Here is a 9,914-nt window from a genome sequence, read left to right as displayed (position 1 = left end):
GTTCCTACCTTTCTGCATGTTTGTATTTCCCAAAAAGTCTAACAATGAAAACATGATAAATTGCAACAAGAGAAAAACAATAGAAATGATTTTTTAAGAGCTAGAGCTGAGTCTCAGCTACCTATTCAGAATTATTGTGTCCTGGGCCTAGCTAAAAATAGTTCAGAGCCTTGCCAGCTGGTGACCGGGGAGCTGGGCTATGTTTAGCGGAAAGCAGCACCCGGGGGGAGTGGGGTACAGCCAAGGGGAGCACAGTGGGTCCAGTAGGCACACCTGGGAGCTGAGAACTCCAGGCTGTACTTGCATCAGTAACTCTGGCTCTTCCCAGACTTTGAAGAGCAGCGGGTACGTCCACAGTTTTACGGGAAAGTGGACATGAGTGGAAAGGACAAAACGCCATAGATCAGGAGTGCAGAAGCACAGTGCTGGAGGCAGACTGGATATGAAGGCACAATTTGCCAGACCCTGGCTATTCCCAAGGCACATCTTCTTTTTCTCTTCACCAGGTTAGACGTTTAATCTTTGTTTTTGTGAAAATGGATTCATCCTTCAACAATTTAGTTTTAAATGTTTTGCTTAAGTTGGGGAAACCACGTGCAGAACTCTATTTAGATTTCAATGATGAAACGTTCCATGGGTGGTTTTGCTGATGAATCAGACTCACCTGGGGAATTAAATTCACTTACAAGTTCTTTCTTCTTTAGTGGGTCCATCTAAAATGCTGGGCTGTCTAGTGTAATTGTGCACGCCACAAGGATGTTTAGAGCTTTAATTGATGTTCATAAACCACTTTGAAGTCTTCAGATGAATGATAGGAATAGTGATTTTTTAAGTTCGACTTCTGTACTCTGATAAGTTACAAAGTGTGATATGTTGGCGCTCCACTTCCAAATGTACCAGCAAGGGAAGATTCCTCCTGGTTTAATTAGAATTGCTGTCACTCACCCAATACTAGTTGAAAGGACTATACTTCTACATTTTGTTAATTTTTAAAAACACTGTGTAAATATGAGAGTAATTCATAATGAGTGACAACGCTTTTGGCGATGACATTAAACAAGTTGACATGTTGCTATTTTCAATGCACAGAGAATTTTTAGCCCAAAAGTAAAACGCAGCCCACTTTTTAAGATAGGTCAAGGATGTGCCAAACTCCTGAGATCAAAGGCAAGCTTTAAGCCAAACACTATGGAAGACATTACTTGCTTACAGGAAACCTTTCTAAAAATAAATTCACGCTGTTGCAATGATTTGGTAAAAGGCCAAAGATTTATACGATTTGAAAAGAAACCAGAGTATGCTGCTGCAATGACTTGGAAATGTTTAGGATAAAAATTTGCTATCCTTAAGAAGCAGAAACCTTGAAATATCAATAATAGGACAATCTGTCTATATACAAAAATTAACTCAAAATGGATCAAAGACCTAAACATAAGAGCTAGAACTAGCAAACTTCTAGAAGAAAACACAGGGAAGCATCTTCAGAATCTTGCATATTGCTGAGGTTTCTTAGACTTTACACCCAAAATACCAGCAACAAAAGGTAAAATAGATAAATGGGACCTCATCAAAATAAAAAAAAACTTTTGTTCCTCAAAAGTCTTTGTCATGAAATTAAAATGATAACTTACAAAATAGGGGAAAATATTTGGAAACTATAATCCAAAAATGATTGATAGCCAGAAATTCTTCAACTTAACAACAAAAACACAAACAACCCAGTTAAAAGTGGGCAAATGTCTTGAACACACATTTCTCCAAAGAAGATATACAAATATCCAGAAGGCACATGAAAAGATGCTCAACATCATTAGCCATCTGGGAAATGTCAACCCAAACTACAAAGAGATACTGTTTCATGCCCATTAGAATGGCTGCTATTTTAAAAAATGCATGACAAAAATAGAGAAATAAATAAACCTTTGAAAAAAAAGCACTATTAGCCTTTTTGACCCCAACGAAACCCCATAGTGAGGTCAAAGATTATTAAATCCATTTTAGAGATCAAACTGTATAGAGGTTAAAAGGTGGATGTTTTGTGGCAGAGCTGAAACTGTCCCCCAGCTGACGGACCACAGGGCCTTGGCTCTTGCTGCTGTACCATGCAGAAGAGGGCTGCTGGCAGCAAGGAGATGTTCCCATTCTACAGGAAGCTCCAGCCAGGCACAAGAGTATAGTGACTTGTCCAAGTTCACATATCAAAAAACAAAAACCACAATCTGGGAGAAGCTATTTGAACTCTGTCCTCTGTCAAGGAAATGATTGCTCTTATCACAGTAACCAATAAACTTGGCTTGATAAAAAACAAAACAAAACAAAACAACAACAACGACAAAAACCTTTGTGCTAACAGGAATGTAGTAGGTCAAATAATTATGATGCAGGTGATAATAATCATGATAATAATAATAAGAGCAAAGCTGTACTGCAGGCTAACAAGGGCCAGGCATGGTTCTAAGGGCTTTAGATGTTCTAACCCATTTGGTCCCCACAATAACCGTGTAAATAGGAGCTATTGTTATCCCTATTTTACAGGAAACTGGGGCTTGAAGAAGTTAAGGAATTTGCCTAAAGTTCTACAAGGAGCTATAGCTGTACATGTTTCAAAACAGTAACATGTATTACAATCACCTGGAAAGTAGCTAAAATTCAGATTCCCAGGTCCAAGACCAGAGATTCTGAATCAGAGGTCAGAGATAGGGCCTAGAAAAATGCATTTTTAATAAATACCTTAGGTAAATCTAACACAGGTTGCCCTTAGAACACCCATTGGGAAACGTGGCTGAGACTTAGAAAAGGAGAGGCTAGGAATAGGATTTGTCAGTGTGTCTCTAGCACAGAGCAATCCTGTCCAGCTGACATAGTAGGTCATTTGCCCAGTTGGGACTCTACGTCCTTATAGTGTAAAAAAAAAAAAAAAAGGCTGTATCAGGCTGCCACCATTGCCCTTCAAAACATCCAACTTGATTTGTTCAGCTTCCATATTTAACACTCAACCTTCTCACTTTAATTTGGTTTCTTAAATAGATTTGCCTACTGGGAAGAGTATGTGCTAACCAACAGACATGAATTTCAGCCTGGCAGTTATAACTCTCAAAGTTAATCAACAAATGGCCATGGTACTTTATTAATCAGTCTCTTAAAACTGATTAATGTCAATTAATTCCCTGGAGCCAGCTCTCTTCCTATGCTCTGTATGGAAGACTCATTTTAAAGTTGTTTTTTTTTCTCCTAAATCATAGGATGTATTTTTACCTCTTCTAACAAAGTACTCACATATTTTTAAAAATTAAGAATTAGAAACACTTATTCCCTTTCCAATCTGCTTGCACCAAAACTTTTGTTTCCTTCTTTCCCATCTTGTCCCTCAACGGCCATGTTCCATGTAGCTGCCAGAGCATTTTAAGTCAGGTTATGCTTTCAACTCTCAAATAAATTCCTACTGCACTTGGAATAATATCCAACCCCTTGCTTGGCTCCCAAATCGAGCACTGTGCCTGCCTGGCTCCTTTCACTGAGGAGTGGGTGAGTTGATGACAGAATGGAGCCTTGGCTCCAGGTTCAAGGCTTCTCACTCTTTATTGCAGTGATTCTCAGATGTTGCAATGGATGGGACTGGGGGTGGACTGTGGGCACTGTGTAGTTGGAAACACCTCCTATCTTTCTTCACCCCCAGGTGGAATTCACTTCATTTCACGATCTACAATTCATCTCATTTTGCTTCGTCTCTGTCTCTTTTTCCTTTCCTTTTTTTTTTTTTTGAGGTACCAGGGTCGGGGATTGAACCTGGGCCCTCGGGTGTGGGAAGCTGGCACACAACCACAGCGCCACATCAACTCCTCAACTTTGTCTCTTCTTGACACCTCTTCAAACAAAATGAAACAGAACAAAAAGTTCGAATTTGACAACTCAAGCAGGACAATACTTCTGCTAATTTAGAAGTGGTCAAGAGAAAAGCCATAAAGAACAAGGAGATTCCTAAATCATGGAATCCCACGAACTTAGATGATGCAAACCCAGAGGGCCAAGGCTGGGATCTGCCTCATCCCTGGCAGAGAAGCCACCCCATAAACCACAAGACAGAACCATTTTAAGACCTCTCTTTCCTGAAGTAGAAGAGAAGAGTATATCTCAGTCTCATAGCATTCATTGCAAAAGGACCAAGGGCAAGTAAATGCTTTTAGAGCTTGTTTCTGTGGCAAGCGAGTAACTTGAGTATTATCACAAAACCATTCTCCACTAATGAAGGTCACTGATGGGGTACCACACTCTCTAACATAGCCACACCAACACCGCCCCCGTGGATAAAGTGGGAAGGTGGGACTTTAAGTAAGTTAATATCATAAGAAAACATTAAGAGCCTGGAATAGACTAATAGACTTCTTCTGGCCTCAAAACAGTAGAAGTACTGTAAATACATATGGTGTAGCTATCCAGCTTATCTGAAATAACGGGATTCTCATATACATTTTAGTGTTTGAATAGACTCTAGAGAATTCTTCCAGATGAAGAAACTGAATCCCTCCTCTGGACTTAAAAATTTGGGGCTGGGCTGGACTGGGCCCCTTGTGCACATGCCTCTAGCATAGCCCATATCACACAGAATTTTGGTTTTCCAGCTCTAAAACGAATACCATACAATGGGTTGGCTTACCAGCAGGCATTTATTGGCACACGGTTTCAGAGGCTACAAGGCTTGCTTTCTCCCAGGGTCAGTATCTTCTGGCTGGGCAGTGATCTTTGGGGTTCCTTGGCTTTTCCATCACATCTTTTCTTTTCTTTTTCTCCAGGTTTCAGTGACTTTCAGTTTCTGGCTGTTCCGCATGGCTTCCCCTTCCATGCCTAATTTTCTTTGCTTATAAGGACTTCAATTGTGACGGTTACGTTCATGTGCCAACTTGGCCAGTTTACAGTATCCAGGTGTCTGGTCCAGGAAGCACTGACCTGAGGATATTTGTGGACTTATATCAACAGTAAGTGGATTGCATCTATGGCAGATTACACCTATACTCAACTGAGGAGATTGCCTTCAACAATGAGAGAAGTCTCATCCAATCAGTTGAAGGCTTTAAAAGGGGAAGTGATGATTTTAGAAGTCGGAAGAGAGAATTTCCATCTCTACTTCAGACAGCCAGCTTCTCCTGAGGAATTCATCGAGGTCTGTCATTGTAGTCCCCAGCTTGTGGCCTATCCTACAGAATTTGGACTTGCTGGTCCCTACAGGCACATGAGACACTTCTTATAAAAATCTCATCATATGTACATAAATCTCCTGTCGGTTCTGTTTCCTTAGAGCGCCCTTACTACTACACCAGCTCTCTTGGATTAAGACTCGCCCATTCAGTTCGGGCATACCTTAACTAACAACATCTTCAAACGTCTTATTTACAAATGGGTTCAGATCCACAGGACCAGGGTTTGGGACCTGAACATGCCTTTGGTAGGCAGGAGGCATGATTCAGTTTCCAACACACAGTGTTGCTAGTGTCTGAATTCTTTAGACTGGGCTTCTTATTGGCCAAGACTTTAATATTTGTCTTTGAATTTTTAACAGCTAGTACAGTGTCTGGCACTTGGTAATTGTCCCATAAGATTTGCTAAACCCATAAGAAGAGCAAGAGTGCAAATTCTAACTAATAGGGAAAAATATATAGAAGGAAAGTTCTCTCTGAATTTTCAGACGGCCCAGATAAGCAAAGGTGGGCCTAACCTCAGTGCCTTTTTTTTTGCGCAAGTCATGGGTAAGCATTGGCTAGACTGTCCAGAGCTATCATTTCCATCATCACTATTAACATGGCTCACTTATTTTGTCTTATTGGAAACTTAATGAATGAGGGCACATGCAAGGAAGTTTCAAGCTTTAATTACACCAGAAATAAAAATTAGGTAGACAAGTGACTTTCATTCAAGTATTTCAGAAATGGTTTACTCTTCAAGTCTGAAGTGTTAAGGGTAGATAAAACCAGCATATCATGTTTGTCGTTATAAGTGCAGGTTATCTCAGCATGGAAAATGTAGTTCATCAGATTTAGTAGCTGCTGAGAAACAATCATATCTTTTCTGTATCTAAATTACTTGTTTCCCCCCTGAAAAGACTAAAAATACTGTGCTTCTTTAATTCCAGTGGCACAAAGAGTTGTGCATTGCATATTTATAAACCAGCCGCAGGACAAAGAGAAGCAATAAAGAATTAAATACTACATTCTCTTAAGAAATATTTTCTTTCAGAATTAGATAAATGTCTTTGTGCTCTTCTGTTTTCTTTTTGAAACCAAGTAACCCTATGACATTTCAAAGTGAAATAACTGCACACACAATTTTTATGTTGAGGCTAGGATGACTTTTTTTGGAACCAAGTATAATTAACCACAAACACAGCATATTATTATTTTCATTGTCCTATGACCTTTGCTATTTAATTTCATATTCTGAAGATGTTTGCTTCTAAATTTAGTCAGGAAAATGAGGCTATATTGTGGTTGCTTTGCTGGCTGTACTTTACAGTGGAGTAAGCCTAGAATGGGTTTCAAATGTGGATTTTTAAAAAATATCGTTTGCTAGCTTTGGCTTGTGAAAGGTTTAATTAAAGCCCAGTAATTTGGACTTACCAGGGAGACCCCCATCTAAGGTTCTGAAAACTTCTTAGTAATAATAAAGTACAGCGTCATGTGGGGCAAAGGGGAAGAGCACACTGGTAGGAGAGGGGACAAAAGCCAGTGTTTGTTGCTGATCATGGACAGTTGGCCCCCTCCCCTCCAATGCTGCCCCTCCTCTCCTGGTGCCTCCAGAGACCGTGATGTGGTTGGTCCAGATCAGGAGGTGAAAAACATTTTTTCTAATCCCTTCTCCTTAAAAAAAAAAAAAAATCCTACATCTTAGGCAAAAGAGAGCTGCTGTGGTTGATGCGTGGTTTGGGGCTGGAAACTGGGGCTGCATGGAATGGGATCTTGGAACATTCGCTTTGGGTTGCATGGACCATGATTGGGACACTTGGGCCACCTTCCTGGGCCATAGCCACATGTGTGGCAGCGCAGCTGTGTCCTGGGCCACGTGCCCAGCCAGGGGGTACTCCTGGGGGTCAAAATCCAGCTCGTCTTGCCAAGCCCAGCTCCCTGGCCCAGGGCTGCTTCTGCAGGGAGGAACGACCACTTTTGTGTTTTGTCTGCTCAGGGGGACGCAGTTTTCTTACCAGCACAGAAGCCTTAGGGACTCTGCAGGGCTCAGGCCCGAGCTGTGGACATGGCTGGGAGGGTTCAGTCCCCTCCTCATGCCTCCATCTTTCTGGCCTGCTGTTCCCTGGGGCTGTGGTACGCACACAAGGCAGGGCAGGATGGCCAGGGTCAGTGGGCTGCCGTCAGGCCCTGAGGGGAGCCTGTCTCTCAGCTAGAAGCCTGAGGTGGGGTCAGAGGCGGTGAGTGGTCCTTCACCCCTATTGCAAAGTGTCAGTGCCACAGGCCCCTTTTCTGCTCTGGTCTGGAGAGGGGCAAAACTTGGAGGTAGACAGAGCTTATCACTGGTGCCCCCTTCCCGCCATCCTATTTCTATTCCACTCCTTGGTCTGAAGGAAAACACCCATCGAACGGTTCCATCTTCAAGGTTTTAGGGGCTTGATTCACTTTCCTTCTTCCACAAATACGCATTTTAAGTACATTAATTGAAGAATGATGTGGCCCTGTAAGATTCCTGGGATCCTTTTTTTTCCCCCCAGAATGTGGACAAGCTTTATTCATTACTCATCTCTGAATTACCGTGCTAACCAGAATTGCTGACAATGCAAGATTATGAGGAGTTGTACACTGGAAACCTTCTAATGGGTTTGATTCTGTTCTTCCACAGTAAAAACACTGTGTTTGGAGATAACCCTTTGTGCCGACTCCCTTGGTTTTCTACACACTGGATTATAAACAGGTACAGTGAGCTGTTATGCAATAATTTTCTCTTTTTATCACTTGCTTCATTATGACCCTTCTCCCATTTTACAGGACATATCCATATTGCTTTGAAAAGAGTGATGTCGATACTACAGAAACGCAAAGAGAAGGAAACAGTCCGATGTCCTGCTTTTTTATAATTTCAAAATAGGCTTTTTTTCCCCTTTACATTTTTAATTCTGAAATAAGTTCAAATTTGCAGGACGGTTGCAAATATAACGCAGACCCCGTACCGAGAACTCCCCCTGGGAGGAGGGCCACCCTGGGGAGGACTTCCCCAGTTCGGTCACCCCCAGCCAAAACAGCCAGGAACCCATAAAGGGGGTGCAGACTGGCTCCAAAGTGCCCTGTGGAGGGGGTCAGGTAGAGCACCAAGAGCTTCACCGGCAGCTCCCCAAAGCTGAGCTTTCCTGGCCTGTCCAGCGAATGCAGCCCTTCAGCTAACTGCCCCCCCCAGAAGCTGAGGACCCACTATGTCTTTAAATCGCCACTGCCTCTGCTGTGTCCAGGGAGGGACACAGCAATCAAAATTTGCTAGTCAAAAACAGTGCCCAGAAATTGGCCATGCCCACCCCTGTTTTTGGGGAAGAGGATGTTTTTTTGGCCTAATCGTGTTCCTATGGTAATCCTTTTTATTTCTTTCTTTCTTTTAAGGAGGTCCTGGGGATTGAACCCAGGACCTTGTATGTGGGAAGCAGGTGCTCAACCAGTGAGCTCTACCCGCTCCCAGGGGGAAGAGGATTTTTATGTTCCTTTCTGTCAGTAGCTGTTAGCCAAGGACTGGACCCCACAGTGGCCTGAGAGTGGGGGATGGGTGCAGGTCGCTGTGGCAGGAAGAGAGCAGCTTAAAGTTCTTTCCCTTAATTTATCAGCCTCTTCCTCCTGCTCTTTCCTGGATGCTCCATGGTGTTCTTCTGGCCTCTGGGGTTTCAAAATAGTTGTTCCAGACAGTTCCTGGGTTTAAGAGTTGTTTAAGTGGGAGAGCTGAGTCCTGGAGCTCCCTAGTCCGCCATCTTCCCCAGAAGTGGGATTCCTGAGATTTTCCTTTTTCCTTTTGGAGGGAAGGGCAGGCATTAGGTCCTTCTCCGACCTCCTCAACTCATCCTTTGTACTTGGCCTCCATTAACTTGGACCCCTCTGGAAGAAGGGCTACCCTTTGCATTGGGTCTAGGGCAGGGGTGCACACGGAGACCCGCATGCCCTGTGTCTACACATTGAAAAGTTATGTCAAGATAAAAAAACGACAACCTGTTAAAACACAGTCTAGCCTTCATTTTGACAAACCAATAAACAAAATTTTTAAAAATTATAAAACGAGGATTTTTATATGATGAAAGGTAGCAGAATATCAAAGATGACTGAATTTAATCATTGTATACTTGGATGTTCTCTCAATGAACTAATGGCATTTAATGTGAATAATAAAATATGCAGATAATTCTACAACCTTTGTTTTACTTCCTTTATTTCAATAAAATCACTAATTATGTTGTTATAATAAAGATATTTAGGAAGCATAGAGAGACTGAGGGATTAAGAATTTCTTGTCAGTTTGTTGTTTATTATTTTTATTGAAAATACTCTAATGATGTCTGAGGTGATGAATGTACAACTATGTGATTATACCAAATACCATTGATGGTACACTTTGGATGAATTGTATGCTTTATTAATATGTATCAATATAATTGACTTGTTTAAAAAAAAGATTTTCAGGTAAATTTTGTTTGGTTGACAGTATTTCTACCAAATTAAAATAACAAAGTGTATAAAAATTAAAAAAAAACAAAATAAGGAAAAACAAACAAAAATGGTATAATTGTAGTCAAAACATTAAAACTTTGAATATATTTTTATCAAAATATAAATTAAAGTGACTATAAAAATTAAAAATTATAATTACTTTATATATTTTCAAAAAAGTCATTTTTCTAAGTTATTTATGTGCTAAAATTAAAAGGCAAAATGAAAGATTAATACACG

The 9,914-nt window shown here is 41.2% G+C and overlaps 1 long non-coding RNA gene across 2 annotated transcripts; it reads left to right on the top strand.

Moving 5' to 3' along the window:
• The first annotated feature begins 220 nt into the window (after positions 1–220).
• On the top strand, positions 221–9,369 carry LOC131275961 (uncharacterized). 2 transcript variants are annotated; one of them, XR_009183429.1, is made up of 4 exons: positions 221–506; positions 4,791–5,158; positions 7,837–7,908; positions 7,983–9,369. It is a non-coding gene; the product is annotated as an uncharacterized lncRNA (long non-coding RNA). The 2 variants fall into 2 exon arrangements; XR_011647463.1 differs by having other exon boundaries at positions 7,837–9,369.
• The last annotated feature ends 545 nt before the right edge of the window (positions 9,370–9,914 follow it).

The sequence above is a fragment of the Dasypus novemcinctus genome, chromosome 25, assembly GCF_030445035.2.
Source record: "Dasypus novemcinctus isolate mDasNov1 chromosome 25, mDasNov1.1.hap2, whole genome shotgun sequence".
NCBI lineage: Eukaryota > Metazoa > Chordata > Mammalia > Cingulata > Dasypodidae > Dasypus > Dasypus novemcinctus.
Note: the sequence above shows the minus strand (reverse complement) of the source record. Positions and strands in the feature narration are given on the sequence as shown.